Below are 20,713 nucleotides of genomic sequence, written 5' to 3' on the forward strand. Positions count from 1 at the left end.
TGATAGGAGCTTTAGAGGATCCCCTTAAGAAAAAGTGGGATCTCCTACTGCCATGCCTTCACTTTGCATATAGAGAAGTCCCTCAGGAGGGAGTGGGTTACAGTCCCTTTGAACTTCTCTATGGCCATCCGGTCAGAGGTCCATTGGCCCTGATCAAGGAGGGGTTGGAGAGTGCTCCTTCGCCCACACCAGTCAGAGTTACTGACTATGTGATAGGACTATGGAGGAGAATGTCACACATGATGGCTTCAGCAAGTGATAACGTGAAAGCGGGTCAGGCTCTGGTGAAGCATTGGCATGACCAGAAGGCCAACATGGTTGAGTTTGCTCAAGACCAGCTAGTTCTTGTTATGATTCCAACAAGGCAGAGGGCCTTGCAAGACAAATGGATGGGACCCGTCAAGATTGTGGGAAAACTTGGAGAGGTGAACTATCTGGTGGATTTAGGCAATCCTAAGGAGGCTCCTAGCGTCTTTCACACCAACCGTCTAAAAGCTTATGTCTCGAGACTAGAACTGGGAGCTTTACTTCTAGCTTCAGCTCAAGAGGAGGAGGAGAGTGAACCTCTACCTGACCTCCTCAGAGGCAAACCTTTAGATGAGAAAGTAGAAGGAGTTAATCTCTCTTCTAATCTGACACCTGAACAACAAGAGGAGTGCACAGTTTTGTTAAATCAATTTGTCCCTCTGTTTTCTCTAGCACCAGGTTTGACCCCTTGGGGCCAGCATGATATCAATACTGGTGACTGTTTACCTGTCAAAAGCAGGGGTTACAGGATGTCAGAGAATGTAAGAACCCACATCAAAGGAGAGGTGAACAAGATGCTTGATCTCGGGGTAATAGAGCCCTCTACTAGTCCATGGTCTAGCCCAGTTGTGTTAGTACCAAAGGCAGGATCCAAAGAGTTGAGATTCTGTGTGGACTATAGAGCCCTAAATGCAGTCACTAAGACTGATGCCCATCCTTTGCCAAGGACAGATGAGCTGGTGGATAGACTTGGTTCACCCAAATTCCTCAGCACATTTGATCTCACGTCAGGCTATTGGCAAATAGCCCTGGCTAACCATGCCAAGGAGAAAACTGCATTTTCCACCACAGTTGGCTTATACCAGCTTTGTCGTAAATCTCCCCCCATCTCACCTGTGATCGCTTCTTGCTCTGTTCCGCAGAAGGATTCCTTTTGTGGACGGATCGGGTCTTGTATAGTCTCGCTCGAGTCTCGTCCGGCTGCAGAGCGCGTTCAGAGTTCCGGGAAGGTCGCGGGTCCAGGATGTCTAGGAAAGGGGTAGCGGTCGCTAGGAAGGAGGATTCCGGGAGCAGGATTAGGAAGGGGTGAAGGAAGAAGCCAGAAAACTAGGATAGAAAAATCGCCGAACAGCTCACACACGTCAAGTCACTACCTAAGGATAGCATTGAGAAGTGCAGGGCCGTGGGGGCGTGGCCAATTTATAGTACGGGCTGTGTGCGACGTGAAAGCTGGTGTGAGGCAAGTCGCTTGGCACGGCCATGTTGGGAGGAATAAAGAATACAAGCCCCGCCGCGATAAGGACCAGGAAGTCCAGAAGGGGCAGTTTCTATGGTTCATGACAGCATGCCTCCTCCGAAGACCTGTTCAACCAGGTTTGCCCTGGTGTATGAGATGGAACCTTCTGAGCAAGCGAAGGGTCCTTAAGTTAGAAACTGGTTCCCAGGTTCTCTCGCTGGGAGGATATCCTTTCCATTCAACCAGGTATTGCAGTCGACCCCGCTTATACCTGGAATCGCATATCCTGGACACCTCGTATTCCAACTGATCATCCACAACAACAGGACTGGGTCTGCTGGATTTTCGAGTGGATTGAATGTAGGTCTTCAATAGGGAAGTGTGAAAGACTGGGTGTATCTTCTTCCAGGAATCAGGTAGCTTGAGTCGGAATGAGACAGGATTGATGATTTCCTTTATGGAAAATGGCCCATAGTACCGAGGGGCTAATTTATTTGGTCATAGATGTCGTGGTAATAGTTTCGAGGACAACCAGACTTGATCACCAACAGAATAAGAAGGCGCTGGTCTTCTTTTGGAATCCGCATAACGCTTAGTGCGTGTCTGGGCCTGTTCCAACTATTCCTTGGCTTCCTTTTGTATGTTGATAAGAGTCGAGGGTAGGTACTGAAGTGGGATGTGGAAGAACAGAAGGTAAAACAGATGGGTGAAAACCTTGACTGCAATAGAAGGGGCTGGTCTTGAGTGCTGAGTGATCGGAATTGTTGTAGGCAAACTCGGCCAGGGGTATGAGTAGAGACCAATCGTCCTGAACCTTGGTGGCAAAACAACGAAGATATTGCTTCAAAGTTTGATTTACACGTTCAGTGGCTCCGTTGGTTTGTGGGTGATAACCTGATGAGAGAGCACGTTGGATCCCTAGGATACGACACAGATGTTTCCAGAATTGTGAGACGTATTGAGGTCCTCGGTCTGATATGATCTTGGAAGGAAGGCCATGAAGATGGAAAATATGTTCCAGGAAGATTCCAGCAAGTTCTGAGGAGGATGGTAGTTTATACAACCGTATAAAATGAGCCATATGAGTGAACAAGTCTATGGTTACCATGATGGTCGTGCATCCTCGGGAAGGTGGTAATTCCACGATGAAGTCTGTGGCAATAATTTCCCAAGGTCTGGTTGGCAACGATGGTTGCAGTAGAAGGCCCACCGGTCTCTGGTTATCATATTTGTTTTGACCGCAGATAGCACAAGTCTTGATGTACTGATGTATGTCGGTCTTCATTCCAGGCCACCAAAACTGTCTTTGTATAAGACGGAGGGTGTTAGTTACACCACGATGACCAGAGTGAAGGGTATCATGGCAGAGATTTATTATCTTCTGTTGTAATTTTTGTGTAGGAATGACCAGCGCATTGTCCTTGAACAAATATCCTTCCTTGACTCTTAGGCTCCAAGGATTCTTCCTTGAAATGTCCTTTCAGAGGTCAGATGACTGGGTTTGCACTCTGATTTTGTTTCTAGGAGGTTGACTGCTTGAGCTACAAAGATAGCGTGCGGGAACATTTTAGGATAGATCTTGTCCTCAATAGGTACGTAGTCAGGACGTCGAGATAGGGCGTCTGCAATCATGTTTTGTGATCCAGGAACATGTGTGATTTGGAATTGGTACTGAGCAAAGAAGTAGGCCCAACGTGCCTGACGACTGTTCCTGCACTCCAAGGACTGTAGGATCTGAAGATTCCGATGGTCTGTGCAGACCTGGACTGGGTATTTAGCACCCAGAAGTAGGTGTCGCCATTCAGTGAAAGCTTGGCGGATGGCCAATAGTTCCTTCTCCAGGACGGAATAGTGTGTCTCACTGGTAGTCAGGGTTCGTGAAAGGTAAGCGATGGGGTGTTCCAATTTATCCTCAAATTCTTGTTTCAGGACTGCTCCTATGGCGTAATTAGAGGCATCCGTTTCCACTAGGAATGGGCGATTTATGTCAGGTTGGGCCAGGATGGGGGCTTGCGTAAACTCTGTCTTCAAGTGTTGGAATGCCTTATCTTGCGGTGTAGACCAAATAAATGGGGTGTCTTTCTTCAGGAGAGCCACGATCGGCTGAACGATCTTAGAAAAGGTGGAAATAAATTTCCGGTAGAAGTTGGCGAGCCCCAGGAAGGATTGAACTTGTTTCACAGATGTGGGGGGCGGGCCAAGCCAGTATGGCCTTTACTTTTGAAGGGTCCATACCAATTCCTTCAGGGCTAAGGACGAATCCTAGGTAGTGAACAGAAGTAACGTGAAACAAGCACTTTTCGGGTTTGGCTAAAAGTTTGTGTTCACGGAGTCGTTGTAGCACTGCCTTTACATGTTCTTCATGCTTCAAAGGATCCTTGGAGAAAATCAGTATGTCATCCAGATAGACAATGACGAAGAGGAACAACATGTCAGAGAACACACACGGCCATGTTGGGAGGAATAAAGAATACAAGCCCTGCCGCGATAAGGACCAGGAAGTCCAAAAGGGGCAGTTTCTATGGTTCATGACAAGTTTAAGGTTATGCCTTTTGGACTAAAGAATGCACCTGCTACATTCCAAAGGATGGTTAATCAGGTTCTGAATGGGATGGATGACTTCTGCATGGCATACTTGGATGACAGTGCAGTGTTCAGCCCTACTTGGAAAGAACATGTTGACCACCTAGGATATGTTTTTCAGGCTCTTGAACAGGCCCATCTGACCATCAAGGCAAGCAAATGTCAAATAGGTCAGAGTAAAGTGGTCTACCTTGGACATGAGGTAGGAGCAGGTGAAATAAGGCCTTTGCTCAGCAAGATTGAAGCTGTGCAAAATTGGACAACCCCTTCTACTCAAACCCAAGTGAGAGCCTTCCTAGGCCTCACTGGGTACTACAGGAATTTCATTGAGAACTATGGATCTATAGCTTCTCATCTGAATGCAATCTCCTATCCAAAATTCCCTAAAAATGTCAAATGGAATGAAGAGTGCAATCAGGCCTTTGAAAGCCTGAAGAAAGCCCTTTGTCAAGCTCCAGTTCTCAGAGCTCCTGACTACCACCAACCCTTCATTGTGCAGACAGATGCTTCTAATACAGGTATAGGTGCAGTCCTCAGTCAACTGGATGAGAAAGGTAGGGAGCACCCCATTTGCTTCATCAGTAGGAAACTGAAGGAACCTGAAACAAGGTGGACAACTATTGAGAGAGAATGTTTTGCCATTGTGTGGGCTTTGAAGAAGTTTAGACCATACTTGTATGGATCTACTTTCATTATTCAAACAGACCACCAACCCTTGAGATGGTTGATGCAAATGAAAGGGGAAAACCCAAAACTGCTAAGATGGTCAATCTGCCTCCAAGGGTTTGATTTTACCATTAAGCACAGGTCAGGATGTCACCACCAAAATGCTGATGGTCTTTCTAGGATGTTTGTAACCGACTAGAGGTAAGAGACTCATCCAGGAGTGGATTAGATCCTCCTGTCCCTTAGTCTCGGGGGGGGGGGGCAAGTGTTAGGGAGAATTCTCATTCTATGGCTAATTTCCCTTACCTATAGAGTCCCCCAGCAGCTTTGCTGGATTTGAAGGTTTTTTTTTTCTCCTGCTAAGAGTGTGACTCCTTTTCCCCACTCTTAGACATATTTGCTTTGTGTGTTCTAGGCTATTTTTTGTGTTTAATGTCTATGGGTTTATCCCATCCTCATAGGAACCATCTTTTTACACATGTGTTACACAGCAACTTCCGTGCAGTGACACAGGGGTGTCATAGCAACCCCCAAAAATAGACTCCATAACCTGGGACTGACTACTGTCTCCCAGGGCATGTAAAGTCCCCATTGACTTTACTAGTCAATTTTTATGAACTAAACCAGTACAACCCATCTTACTATGGAGGTACTGGGAAGGGTTAATAGTTTTTCCCTTGTGTTCATTTTCGAGAGGGTACCGTACAGTCCCTCTCTCAAATGTTTCTGGCTGGTGGCAGTTGTTACTATCAAAAATATCCGACCGCGAATATTTCCCTATGGGATTTTCCCATTGTTCGAGGCTACCACTTTTACTGACAGCCTCTAACATACCGCCGGTTTATTTTATTATTAACTTTACTCCGGTAGGTTTTATTTGCCAGAACTTTAATATAAATTCTTTCTCGTGTCTTTCTCTAAACTCCTAACCCAGGTCGGGGATCCTTTGTTCGTCCTTTTGGCGGGCTTCTGCCAAGAAGCCCTCCTTTCGGCGCCACTGAGTCTGGGGTGGGTCCGATGTGTGGGAGGGGGAGTAGGACACCTGGACAGGGTTGCCGCTGCAACTCATGTCGCACTCTAACCTGATAGGCTGGAGGGTCTACCGCCAAGATGACCACTCCACTGTGTGAGTGACAGCTAGGCTGTATGAATGGGGATCTTTTTGCATAAAAGCAGGGTCCTGAGGACTGGAAGAGCAAGACGTTGCCACTGGAACTAAGAAGCCGAAGAGGAGAGAAGTCAAAGACATCTGCAACGACTGAACCACCGGTGAAGCCTTGCTGCGTCTCACCACTTTTCTCCACATGACGAGAGGAGATCTTCATCTGAAAGAGTCTTCTTCCCTTGAGCTGGTGGGGCCAACCAGTTTGTCAATCGCCTTCCCGGATCTGCCCTGGTCGAATCACCAGTGCCCAGCACTTGGAGGCCGGATAGCCAGGCAGCCATCTACCGAGCCCGCGATTTAAAGGAGTGTACCTTTTATTTGTTGGGCAGCACCGTGGCTGGTTTCATCCCTGGGTAGTGCAGTCACTCGAACCTTCATCCACGACGAGAATCCCTCTTCCTCTGCTGGATCACCCAAACTGCAGGAACTACCAGGAACAACCGCCACCGCAGGAGCCTCTTCTTCATTTTAAGGTACTTTGTTCCGTCAGGCCTCCCTTGTCGTGTGGTAGCGCTAAAGGCGTTTTAAATCCTTTACCTACCTGTTGGGTTGGCCGCCCCTATCGTCTAACATTGTCTTTCGCCTTCTGCATCCACCTTTTCAAATCGTTAACCAAAGACTTGACTGCAGCTACAAGAACATTTTGCTCCTGGGCCCTTGCCCCGTACCATTGACTCTGGCACAGGCCTATTGACTCTGGCTAAATTTGTTAGAACTGCCTTCTCTAGATTGCTTCTCAACTAGAACTGTGTTGGTGCACCTACTTCTTATAACCACCTCTACCTTCCCACTTTTAACACTTGTGAAGTGCCATTTTGCTCAGTTTTCATTTAAGTATTCTCTATGCTAAAGTACTGCCTTGCCTAAAACTTGCTCACAAACTTATTGTGAGGTTTTGCTAAGGTGCCTAAGAAGATATTCCTGTATAACTTGTCCTTTCCCTCCCTTGTGAGAAATTGCTAGAGTGCCATTTGTGTTTGGTTTTCACTGTGCCGTTTTGCTCAGTTTTCACTCTTGCTCAAACTTGTCTACAATTTAACTAGGGAGTTGTGTATACTTTGCTTGACTGATTTTTAACTTGCTTTATTAACTGTGATTAATGTGTTGAACTAGAAGTGTGTAAAATAAATATATATTCTTTTTAATACATAGCTTTGGTCAGTGTTTCCTTGTACCATAGTGCTGTAGCCCTATTGTGTAAACCCTGAATACTGCTCATCTCCCTCTTGAGAACAGTCTGACTGCTCAGCCACAGCTACCAACTAAATCTTTGTGGTACAGACTGATACCAAAGGGGATTTATTGTTCATACCTGTAGTCTTAATCTTCTGTAGTGCTCCCTAAGGGAACTGCACAGGATTCTGCCTAACACTGCCTACCCAGACTTTCAGGCGCCTTAAGGAGGGCTTCTGTGCAGAAGCCCACGAAAAGATGGCGAACAAAGGAATCAACCCCAGTTTGGCACGCAGAGAAAAACACGAAAAAGACTTTTACAAAAAGAAATGGTGAATAAACCCAGCCGGAGCCGAAATAAAATATATTTGGTCAAATGGATTTATGTTCGAGGCTAATATAATAGCCTAAAACAATACCATGGTTATTTAAGATAACCGCGGTAGAAGAAATAGGGTAGTTACCACTGCCTCCAGCCAAGTCTTGATGAAAAGGGAGTGAAACAGTGCTCCAAGAGAAACAGACAAAAAGGGATAAGAATTAACCCTTTCCAATACTCCATGTAAGATGGGGTGTACTGGGTCTGTGGTTTAAAAAGACTACATAAAGTTAATGGCAACTTTACATGTTTCTGGGAGATAGTAGTCAGTCCCAGAAAAATTGAGTCATTGGGAAGTCAACCCTGTGTCACTTCACTGAAGATGCTGTGTAACACACAAAACGATGATGCTCATGGAGTAGGTGAGGCTCCATAGCCCAGGATCATATATAGTGAGAAATACACTTCTATCCGCTGCCCCACCTCTTACTCCTGATACTCAGCTGGCTGTCTTACCCACCTTTGCCTGCATACCTCACGCTTGCTCTGCCTGCATCCTTAATCCACCTGCCCATTGTGCCGCCTTGCACGCACGTACTCAGCGTCCTTGATTTCATTTTACTTGTGAAGCCCTGCACCCGCGATGTCATTGCACGCATGCACATAGCGGTTATGCTGCCTTGGTATTTCTAATGCTCTGATTTTGTGATGCCTTTGTACGTATGCACCCAGCACTCATGTTGCAAATGTATTTTTGATGCCTCGTATCTGTGAACCCACAGCACGCTTACACAACTACTGGCCTACTATATCGCGACACCCGCACCGCACCCCTGCTCACCGCCACTGTGCTGCCCCGTGCCTGCAATTACTTGATGCTCATACATCAGCCAACCTCACAGCGCCACTGCACTTGTGACCATACTGTGCACCGCTCATGCGCGCCTGCTCCCTCGCTGATCTGATCCGTGCCATCCTCCGTCTCTGTACTTACACACGGTTACTATGGTCAACCAGGAGACGCTCATTGCCTGCATCGGCCGCGCTCTGTGCTGCTCCCTCCTCCTAGCCACACTGCTAGGCCCTACCCGCCTAAGCAGCAACACTCAACTTGCAGCCCCTCCATTGACCCACCCATTCACGCACTCTCCTCACCGTGCGCCACAACGCCCAACCACCATGACCACTATCCCTCTCACTCCATGCCTCAGTGGCACCTTGCGCCACACTCAGCAGCCCTCAGCTAATACCACTGCCAATTGCCCTAGCAACCCTTATCTTAACTCACCCTCCCTTTGGCTCAAACACTTTGCTTCGAAACCCACCCCCAACCAACCATGCATTGGCCCCGTGAGGAATCTTCGACTTGGATCCAGACTACATCATGCCTCCTACCACCGCACCAATACTTACCCACGGACCAACCCGTCCCACTCAGAGCCTACAGTACCCACTCCCCTCCACCCCCCCGCACCCACAACGGATGACAATCCCATTGTCAGCAACCAATCGCACGCTCATACTGCACCTCTAAAAGCTGCCTTAATCAACACCAGGTCGCTCACAGCACATGCACTCGATGTAGCTGAACTCATCACTACTCACGACCTTGACTTCTTAGCGGTCACCGAAACCTGGCTCCACGCAGCCTCAGGCCCTCTCCTATCCCTAGCGATCCCTGATGGTTATACCATTATAAGAGGCGATCGCAACACCAGCCAATCCAAAAAACACCATTAGACTTCGCCCTACCACCATTCTCCAAATCAACTCCGCTGAACTGCTCACAGTAAAGCTAGCGATCAACCACAATCAGACCATCACACTCCACCTCATCTACAGACCACCAGGTCCTCTATCGACATTTGCCGAAGATCTCTCATGTATCCTTGCCGATAACACTAAGTCTAAGAGCCAAATCATTATACTTGGCGACTTCAACCTAGGCTACCAAGACCCCCACGATACTCCCGCGCACGACATCAACAACCTGCTACTGAACTTCGGTCTTACACAACATATCAATACACCAACACACTCCAAGGGCAGGACCCTCGATTGGATTGCCACATTAAACTGCGACACTGCCATTGCCTCCAACCATCCATGCACATGGACAGATCACCACCTCATCACCTTCAGCATCCCCACCAGCCCGATCCACACTACCTCTGACATCGCACCGGCCTCCACCACTAGAAACAAGCGCAACATAACCTGCACCAAATTACTTCCACTTATCCTCCTCGTCCTCAACGATTTCTCCCTCTCATGTTCTGACCCCACAGCCCTTGTAGACACCTACAATCAGACCATGCTCAAAGCCATTGACCTCATTGCTCCATCCAAACTTCGTAAACCTAGACCCCGAGCCCACCTCAACTCCTGGTACACGCCACAGCTAAGAACGTTGCGCAAAGAAAAAAGGAACCTTGAATCACGCTGGAAAAGTAATCCTACTGATATTAACAAAGCTAGCGTCATTCTTGCCACCCTAAACTACAAAGAGGCCATACTCCAGGCTAAAAGAGACGAGTACAACAAACGCATCGAACAAGCTCAGTCTAACACCAAGGAGTTATTTAAAATCCTAAAGGAGCTGGAGTCACCTGCAACCCCCCCTGACATTTGCCCTAAAGACAGTACCTGGTGTACTAATATTCAAAAGGCCTTCCTTGGCAAAATCACCACTCTCCAAAACAAAATAAATGACAAAAAGAACAGCCTGCAGACTAGCGCGCAGCACAAAATCCTTCAGTCCAATGTTAGCACCTACCATGATACCCTAAAACCTTTCTCCTTCTCTCCCTTATCCACTATGGATGTCGAGCACATCATCAATAACCTCAAACCATCCAATTGTCAGGGCGACTTATGTCCCCCCACCATTATTAAAGAAGCATCTCACAGTCTAGCTCCATTCATCACCACACTCATAAATTCTTCTTTGAGTTCTGGGATTGTCCCCGATAACCTCAATGACGCCTGGGTCATTCCACTCCTCAAAAAACCTACTTTGGATTCTAATATACCCACTAATTTCAGGCCCATTACAACAGTCCCCTTCCTCTTAAAAATTCTTGATCGTGCAGCATACTTGCAGATCCAAGACTACCTGGAAACCAATAATCTCCTGGGACTGAGACAATCAGGTTTCCGCCCTCGGTATGGTACGGAAACTGCCCTCTTAGATCTAAAAACACAGATAGACGACCTTAAAGACAAGGGTAAGCTCGTCCTATTACTCCTCTTAGATCTCTCTGCAGCCTTCGATTTAGTAAATCACCAAATCCTCTGCCGTCACCTCAAAACCGCAGCCAACTTCTCAGACAAAGCCACGGCTTGGATCACCTCCTTTTGGAAAACAGATCCATTAAAGTCTTCTCCCCCACCACCATGGCTGATCCCGCACCAGTCACATGCGCGGTCCCTCAAGGTTCGTGTGTCTCCCCGACACTCTATAATGTGTTCACGAAACCACTCTTTGATATCTTGGACTATCTGGGTGTCACATATACCAATTACGCCGACGACACCCAGATACTCATCCCCATCTCAGGTGACCACAAAACTGACACCCTAGCCATCAACTCAATCTACCTAGTCATCCAAGCTTGGATGGCTCAGCACGAATTGTGCCTGAACGATGAAAAGACAGAGATTCTCATCCTAGGTTCTCACCAAAGACTTAGTAAGCTAGACCCGTCCTTCAAATCATTCACAATTGATGGCAATACCATCAAAGTGGCTAAAGATACAAAAACACTTGGCAACTATCTCGACGCCACCTTATCTCTCTCGAGACAGGTTGACGCCGTTTCTTCCGCAGCTTCCTATACATGCAAGCTCATTACTGCATGTCGCCCATTCCTATCTCCTGCCAACTGTACTACCTTAGCCAGGACCCTGGTCCTGTCAAAGATCGACTATTGTAACGCCCTCTATCTGGGCACTAACCACTGCAACATCAGCAAACTACAGACCATCCAAAATAATGCCATCAGAGCAGCTCTCAACATCCCCAGGAACTCCCACATCTCAGACACTAAACGGAATCTCCACTGGCTATCAGTATCCCAAAGAATCTCCCTTAAAGCCCTCTCACTAACACACAAAAGCCTTTCGCTTCAAGCGCCCAGTTATCTGGCCAGCAGATTCTCTCCTCACACCTCTTCAAGACCTCTCAGAAGCGCCCAAACCAACTGCCTCTCCATCCCTCGCTTCAACCTCCAAAGATCTGGCGGGAGCAGCTTCCCAGTCATGGCGGCTAAACTTTGGAACTCCCTGCCCAATCCACTCAGAGCAGAACCATCCTTCCATGCCTTCAAGAGCAAAGCCAAAGCCTGGCTGGCAGCCCAAGAACAACCTGTTCACTAACATCCACTTGCCCCCGCTACACTTGTGTAAATTCACCTGCTGCGATGCATGCTCTTTCTCTTGTATAGTAATTTGTATAAATTGTACATAACTGTATATTTCTTTAAATTGCACTCCTTTTATTATTATTGCCCTGTTATATTGATGTATATCAACATATCTTTAACATATCTGTAACCTAAAACATGCGCTCGGTTGCCCTTGGGCCTGGTGCGCTTTACAAATAAATAAAATACAAATACAAATCACACAAATGGTAAAAACACACACAGCAAAATACATGTAAGAGTGGGAAAAAGTCTCACACTCTTACAGGTGAAATAAATAAACCCTAGAAATCCAGCAAAGCTTCTGAGGGACTCAGTAGGTAAGGGAAATGAGCCACTCTGGAGAATTCTCCCTAACAGGGGCATCGAGCAAGCTCTGCACCACCAACACAATCTACTGCCACACGCCTGTTCTACACAGATAAATTGGTAGCGATGGCTGAGCAGCCAGACTTATCTCAAGAGTAAGTGAGCAGTATCAAATAGTTACACAAAGGACAGCAATTACTATGGTTCAAATAAACACTGACTCAAGCTTTCTGAGTAAATGAATGTACATTTATTTCACTCTTCAGTTGTAGAACATTACACTATTATAAGCAGTCTTAAAATCACACTCTTAATACACCACACCACTTCCCTTAAATTCCAGACAAGTTAAGCTCACAAAATAAAGTGGGAGCAAAATGGCACTCCAGCAATTTAAAAGGGAGGGAAAGACAAACACAGAAATTGAATCACACCAACAGGTATGTACTCAGGGCAAGCGAACAAGAGATTACAATGATAAAATCAGATAGAAAATGCTTAGGGCCAAATTCAATGGTTCAAAAGTCTTCTGCTCAAGATAATACAGTTCAGGATAGTTTGCTGTAAAGTTTGTGCCACGGATTCTGGACGAGGTTGGTTGGTAGAAAAGTTAGTTCAAAGAGAAGAGATGGACAAGCCTTTGGTTTGGAGAAAGATTTCAAACTCTTTCACCGTGGTTGACCAAAACGGACAACAGGATTTACACAGTACCTTAAAACGGAGAGGGAGCTGTAGCTGAGGCAGACGTTCCTGGTAGTTCCTGCAGGCTCACGGTTCCTGAAGCGACTGTCGGACTGATCAGAAGTAGGAAGACTGGAGGGTCCTGCACTACCCAGGGAAGAAACCAGTAGCAGAGCAAAGCAACAAATAAGGTGCGCTCCTTAAATCTCAAGCAGGGTCCGACCATCCTGGCTATCCGGCCCACTGTAGCTCTGTACAGTGAATTTGACCAGAGGAGGGGTCCTGGCTTGCAGTTTGGGCGAACTGGTTGGTCCCACCAGCTCAAGGGAAGAAGATTCCTGGAGGATCTTCTTTGTCGTCGGATTCTGAAGATTCGGACCTGCAGCAGGGCTTCACCGGGCGGTTCAGTCATTGTAGGGGTCCTCTTCCATCAGCTCCTCGTAGGTTCTTTAGTTCAAGTGGCGACTCTGCCTTCTCAGTCCCAGAGATCTGTTTTTTTATGCAGTTTTCCCCCCATTCACACAGCCTGGCTGTCAATCACACAGCAGGGTGGCTGTCCTGGCAAGGACAGTCACCCAGCCAATCAAACAGGAGTGCGACTTGGGTTACCAAGGGAACACATGGCAGGTGTCCGAAGATCCATCCCTCAAACCCTGCCTACCCAGACTTTCAGGCGCTTTAAGGAGGGCTTCTGTGTGGAAGCCAGCGAAAAGACGGCGAACAAAGGGACCAAACCTGGTTTGGCGCGCAGGGTAAAACACGAGAAAGACATTTTCAAAAAGAAATGGCGAATAAACCCAGCCGGAACCGTAATAAAACGAATATGGTCAAGTGGGTAATGTGTGAGGCTAATAGAATAGCCTAAAACAATACCATGATTATTTAAGATAACCGCGGTATCAAAAATAGGGTAGTTACCACTGCCACCAGCCGAGTCTGGATGAAAAGGGAGCTAAACAATGCTCCATGAGAAACAGACAAAAATGGATAAGTATTAACCCTTTCCAGTACTCCATGTAAGATGGTTTGTACTGGGTCTGTGGATTTAAAAAGACTAATAACGTCCATGGCAACTTTACATGTTCTGGGAGACAGTAGTCAGTCCCAGAAAATGGAGTCTGAGTTGGGAAGTCTAAAAGACAACCCTGTGTCACTACACTGAAGGTGCTGTGTAACACACAGTAAAAAGATGATGCCTGTGGGGTAGGTGAGGCTCCACAGTCTATGAACACAAAAATGTTAAATACACACAGCAAAAGACATGTAAGAGTGAGAAAAAAAGGCTCACACTCTGACCAGGTGAAAAAAAAAATATCCTAGAAATCCAGCAAAGCTGCTGAGGGACTCAGTAGGTAAGGGAAATTAGCCATTTTGGAGAATTCTCCCTAACAGCTGTGCTTTACAAATAAACAAACTAAACTAAACTAGTGCTAGGTTTATACTGTGTTTATGAACCTCCTTCCACGTTACTCTAGTGTGCGTTTATACACAGTACGGCGGCAAATTCCAGAAAAACAAAAAAGCAATTCCAACCTCCTTCCAGGAAAACTGCTGAAAAGGACTGTACTATGAAGTGCTCGGCAAGGACACTCCTGAAAAGACCTGTACTATGAAGTGCTCTGCAAGAAAACTCCTGAAAAGGACTGTACTGTGAAGTGCTCGGCAAGGACACTGCTGAAAAGGACTGTACTATGAAGTGTTTGGCAAGGAAACTGCTGAAAAGGACTGTACTATGAAGTACACGGCAAGAACACTGCTGAAAAGGACTGTACTATGAGCTGCTCTGTAAGGAAACTGCTGAAAAGGACTGTAATATGAAGTGTCCGGCACGGACACTGCAGAAAAGGACTGTACTATGAAGTGCTCGAAAAGGAAACTCCTGAAAAGGACTGTACTATGAAGTGCTCGGCAAGGAAATTGCTGAAAAGAACTGTACTATGAAGTGCTCTGCAAGAAAACTGCTGAAAAGGACTGTACTATGAAGTGCTCGGCAAGGAAACTGCTGAAAATGACTGTACTATGAAGTGCTCGGCAAGGAAACTGCTGAAAAGAACTGTACTATGAAGTGCTCTGCAAGAAAACTGCTGAAAAGGACTGTACTATGAAGTGCTCGGCAAGGAAACTGCTGAAAATGACTGTACTATGAAGTGCTCTGCAAGAAAACTGCTAAAAAGGACTGTACTATGAAGTGCTCGGCAAGGACACTGCTGAAAAGGACTGCACTATGAGGTGCTCGGCAAGGAAACTCCTGAAAAGGACTGTACTATGAAGTGCTCTGCAAGGAAACTGATGAAAAGGACTGTGCTATGAAGTGCTCGGCAAGGAAACTGATGAAAAGGACTGTGCTATGAAGTGCTGGGTAAGGAAACTGCTAAAAAGGACTGTACTATGAAGTGCTCAGCAAGGAAACTGCTGAAAAAGACTGTACTATGAAGTGCTCAGCAAGAGAACTGCTGAAAAGGACTGTACTATGAAGTGCTCTGCAAGAAAACTGCTGAAAAGGACTGTACTATGAAGTTCTCTGCAAGGACACCGCTGAAAGGGACTGTACTATGAAGTGCTCGGCAAGGAAACCACTGAAAAATACTGTACTATGAAGTGCTCGGGAAGGACACTCCTGAAAAGGACTGTACTATGAAGTGCTTGGCAAGGAAACTGCTGAAAAGGACTGCGCTATGAAGTGCTCTGCAAGACAACTGCTGACAAGGACTGTACTATGAAGTGCCCGGCAAGGAAACTGCTGAAAAGGACTGTACTGTGAAGTGCTCGGCAAGGCAACTGCTGAAAAGAACTGTACTATGAAGTGCTTGGCAAGGAAACTGCTGAAAAGGACTGTGCTATGAAGTGCTTGGCAAGGAAACAGCTGAAAAGAACTGTACTACGAAGTGCTAGGCAAGAAACTGCTAAAAAGGACTGTACTATGAAGTGCTCAGCAAGGAAACTGCTGAAAAGGACTGTACTATGAAGTGCTCAGCAAGAAAGCTGCTGAAAAGGACTGTACTATGAACTGCCCGGCAAGGAAACTGCTGCAAATGACTGTACTGTGAAGTGCTCGGCAAGGCAACTGCTGAAAAGGACTGTACTGTGAAGTGCTCGGCAAGGAAACTGCTATGAATTGCTCGGCTCACTCGCCGGCTTTGACCCCTAACAAAGGGACCACGGCTGCCAATGTGCAAGCTCAGGTGCAAAGGGGCGCTGAGCACCCCAAAAATAAATAACGGACTGTTTGGGTCTGAGGGCCTTGGGCGAGCTGCCCAATCAGAGGAGGAGGCCCAAATGAAGAGCTACATGGCTTCAATTATTCGGCCCTAGAAACCAATGTGTTATTAAATCTAAACGAAGTGAGGGATGAGATGAGGGTCCCGGGGGTCACCTCTATTAATGTCCTATTGGTACCACAGCGCCCCCAAGAGTCAGGCTATGGGCATCACCAAAGCCTGGGGGGTCAGAAGTCAGCTCAGAGAAGTGGGGGCTCTACGGTAGTCGAGTCCTCTGGGGGTGCGTGGCAGTTCGCCATAAAGATATTATTAAAACTATGCAACAAAATGCACGAGGAACTGAGCGTGCAAACTGCTTCACTGCACAATCCCGGAGGAGCTGAGCGCACTAAGTGCTTCACTGCACAATCCAGGAGGACCTGATCGTGCAAAGTGCTTCCCTGCACAATCCCGGAGGAGCTGAGTGCACAAAGTGCCTCACTGCACAATCCAGGAAGAACTGAGCGTGCAAAGTGCTTCACTGCACAATCCAGGAGGAGCTGAGCGTGCAAAGTGCTTCACTGCACAATCCAGATAGAACCGAGCGCACTGCACAATCCAGGAGGAGCTGAGCGTGCAAAGTGCTTCACCGCACAATCCAGGAGGAAGTGAGCATGCAAAGTGCTTCACTGCACAATCCAGGAGGAGCTGAGCGTGCAAAGTGCTTCAATGCACAATCCAGGAGGAAGTGAGCGCGCAAAGTGCTTCACTGCACAATCCAGGATGAGCTGAGCGCGCAAAGTGCTTCACTGCACAATCCAGGTGGAGCTGCGCACGCAAAGTGCATCACTGCACAATCCAGGAGGAGCTGCGCGCGCAAAGTGCTACTCTGCACAATCCAGGAGGAGCTGAGCATGCAAAGTGCTTCCCTGCACAATCCAGGAGGAGCTGAGCACGCAAAGTGCTTCACTGCACAAACCAGGAGTAGCTGAGTACGCAAAGTGCTTCATTGCACAATCCAGGAGGAACTGAGTGCGCAAAGTGCTTCACTGAACAATCCAGGGGGAACTGAGCGTGCAAAATGCTTCACTGCACAATCCAGGAGGAACTGAGCTTGCAAAGTGCTCCACTGCACCATCCAGGAGGAACTGAGTGCGCAAAGTGCTTCACTGAACAATCCAGGAGGAACTGAGCGCACAAAGTGCTTCACTGAACAATCTTGGGGGAACTGAGTGTGCAAAGTGCTTCACTGCACAACCCAGGAGGAGCTGAGCACGCAAAGTGCTTCACTGCACAATCCAGGAGGAACTGAGCTTGCAAAGTGCTCCACTGCACAATCCAGGAGGAACTGAGTGTGCAAAGTGCTTCACTGAACAATCCAGGAGGAACTGAGCTTGCAAAGTGCTTCACTGCAAAATCCAGGTGGAGCTGCGCGCACAAAGTGCATCATTGCACAATCCAGGAGGAGCTGCGCGCGCAAAGTGCTACACTGCACAATCCAGGAGGAGCTGAGCGTGCAAAGTGCTTCCCTGCACAATCCAGGAGGAGCTGAGCGTGCAAAGTGCTTCACTGCACAATCCAGATAGAACCGAGCGCACTGCACAATCCAGGAGGAGCTGAGCGTGCAAAGTGCTTCACCGCACAATCCAGGAGGAAGTGAGCGTGCAAAGTGCTTCACTGCACAATCCAGGAGGAGCTGAGCGTGCAAAGTGCTTCAATGCACAATCCAGGAGGAAGTGAGCGCGCAAAGTGCTTCACTGCACAATCCAGGAGGAGCTGAGCGCGCAAAGTGCTTCACTGCACAATCCAGGTGGAGCTGCGCACGCAAAGTGCATCACTGCACAATCCAGGTGGAGCTGCGCGCGCAAAGTGCTACTCTGCACAATCCAGGAGGAGCTGAGCATGCAAAGTGCTTCCCTGCACAATCCAGGAGGAGCTGAGCATGCAAAGTGCTTCACTGCACAAACCAGGAGTAGCTGAGTATGCAAAGTGCTTCATTGCACAATCCAGTAGGAACTGAGTGCGCAAAGTGCTTCACTGAACAATCCAGGGGGAACTGAGCGTGCAAAGTGCTTCACTGCACAATCCAGGAGGAGCTGAGTGCGCAAAGTGCTTCACTGCAAAATCCAGGAGGAGCTGAGCACGCAAAATGCTTCACTGCACAATCCAGGAGGAGCTGCGCGCGCAAAGTGCTCCACTGCACCATCCAGGAGGAACTGAGTGCGCAAAGTGCTTCACTGAACAATCCAGGAGGAACTGAGCGCACAAAGTGCTTCACTGAACAATCTTGGGGGAACTGAGTGTGCAAAGTGCTTCACTGCACAACCTAGGAGGAGCTGAGCACGCAAAGTGCTTCACTGCACAATCCAGGAGCAACTGAGCTTGCAAAGTGCTCCACTGCACAATCCAGGAGGAACTGAGTGTGCAAAGTGCTTCACTGAACAATCCAGGAGGAACTGAGCTTGCAAAGTGCTCCACTGCACCATCCAGGAGGAACTGAGTGCGCAAAGTGCTTCACTGAACAATCCAGGAGGAACTGAGCGCACAAAGTGCTTCACTGAACAATCTTGGGGGAACTGAGTGTGCAAAGTGCTTCACTGCACAACCCAGGAGGAGCTGAGCACGCAAAGTGCTTCACTGCACAATCCAGGAGGAACTGAGCTTGCAAAGTGCTCCACTGCACAATCCAGGAGGAACTGAGTGTGCAAAGTGCTTCACTGAACAATCCAGGAGGAACTGAGCTTGCAAAGTGCTTCACTGCACAATCCAGGTGGAGCTGCGCGCACAAAGTGCATCATTGCACAATCCAGGAGGAGCTGCGCGCGCAAAGTGCTACACTGCGCAATCCAGGAGGAGCTGAGCGTGCAAAGTGCTTCCCTGCACAATCCAGGAGGAGCTGAGCGTGCAAAGTGCTTCACTGCACAATCCAGATAGAACCGAGCGCACTGCACAATCCAGGAGGAGCTGAGCGTGCAAAGTGCTTCACCGCACAATCCAGGAGGAAGTGAGCGTGCAAAGTGCTTCACTGCACAATCCAGGAGGAGCTGAGCGTGCAAAGTGCTTCAATGCACAATCCAGGAGGAAGTGAGCGCGCAAAGTGCTTCACTGCACAATCCAGGAGGAGCTGAGCGCGCAAAGTGCTTCACTGCACAATCCAGGTGGAGCTGCGCACGCAAAGTGCATCACTGCACAATCCAGGTGGAGCTGCGCGCGCAAAGTGCTACTCTGCACAATCCAGGAGGAGCTGAGCATGCAAAGTGCTTCCCTGCACAATCCAGGAGGATCTGAGCACGCAAAGTGCTTCACTGCACAAACCAGGAGTAGCTGAGTATGCAAAGTGCTTCATTGCACAATCCAGGAGGAACTGAGTGCGCAAAGTGCTTCACTGAACAATCCAGGGGGAACTGAGCGTGCAAAGTGCTTCACTGCACAATCCAGGAGGAGCTGAGTGCGCAAAGTGCTTCACTGCAAAATCCAGGAGGAGCTGAGCACGCAAAATGCTTCACTGCACAATCCAGGAGGAGCTGCGCGCGCAAAGTGCTCCACTGCACCATCCAGGAGGAACTGAGTGCGCAAAGTGCTTCACTGAACAATCCAGGAGGAACTGAGCGCACAAAGTGCTTCACTGAACAATCTTGGGGGAACTGAGTGTGCAAAGTGCTTCACTGCACAACCCAGGAGGAGCTGAGCACGCAAAGTGCTTCACTGCACAATCCAGGAGCAACTGAGCTTGCAAAGTGCTCCACTGCACAATCCAGGAGGAACTGAGTGTGCAAAGTGCTTCACTGCACAATCCAGGTGGAGCTGCGCGCACAAAGTGCTTCCCTGCACAACCCAGGAGTAGCTGCGCGCGCAACGTGCTTTACTGGGCGTCCACCCGGCGGGTCTGGAGCGCACATAGGGCATCTCCATCGGTTCCCGCGCCACTGAAGTAGCGCCACCTAATAGAGCTGGGCGCTATGATGGGGAGGGTCCCAAAGGGGATAGAGGAGCGTCATCTACAGGGATAATGCTAAAGGCCGGCGAGTGGCTGGAGAGGGGGGGGGGGGGCTGGAGAGAGGAGGGGGGCTGGACAGGGGAGGGGGCGGGGGGCACACACATCACTAAAGCAACAGGGTCAGCTTTAAAAGCTTAAAGGTAAAACCGGCGACTGCAACTCATGGACTAGTTCCTCGTGAGTCCCTCTGGTGTCATTAAGCATGTGCCGCTCGGGAGCCTACACTTTCTAGCGCCGCGAAGTAACTAGGCAAGCGCTGCCAGTACCTGCTTTGATGTCCTAGGAAGGGGCCCCTCCGAGCCTGAGGAAGAGGGGGGGAGCGGACTTGCTCGTCTTGAAAGGGGGGATCTGAGGCCCAAGCGCCCACCTGGAGAGACAGGCACCCCGACACAGCTCCTGGCCAGAGCCTGCCGCCTGATGGCCCGGGCGAGGCCCACCTCCTTGTTCCGGGATATTTGACTCTCTGAGCAGCGACCGCCACTATAGCGCCTGGGGGCTGGGACGGGCTTATGGGCGGAATGGCTGTAGTCAGAGGCCCATGTATTTCCAGAGAGAAACGCCACTTGCTTGCTCTTCTATACGGCGCTTATTTATAGCGCCTTTGCGGGGGCATTATCTAGTCACGTGGAGGCCACAGATATATTGGGGGGGTTTGCTGAGAAACCTGTCCCCAGGGGCCCTGCTCCACTCATTGGTTCTGATCTTGCAGGTCCCAC

Source organism: Ambystoma mexicanum, chromosome 6p (genome assembly GCF_040938575.1).
Source record: "Ambystoma mexicanum isolate Mex_15411 chromosome 6p, UKY_AmexF1_1, whole genome shotgun sequence".
Lineage (NCBI taxonomy): Eukaryota > Metazoa > Chordata > Amphibia > Caudata > Ambystomatidae > Ambystoma > Ambystoma mexicanum.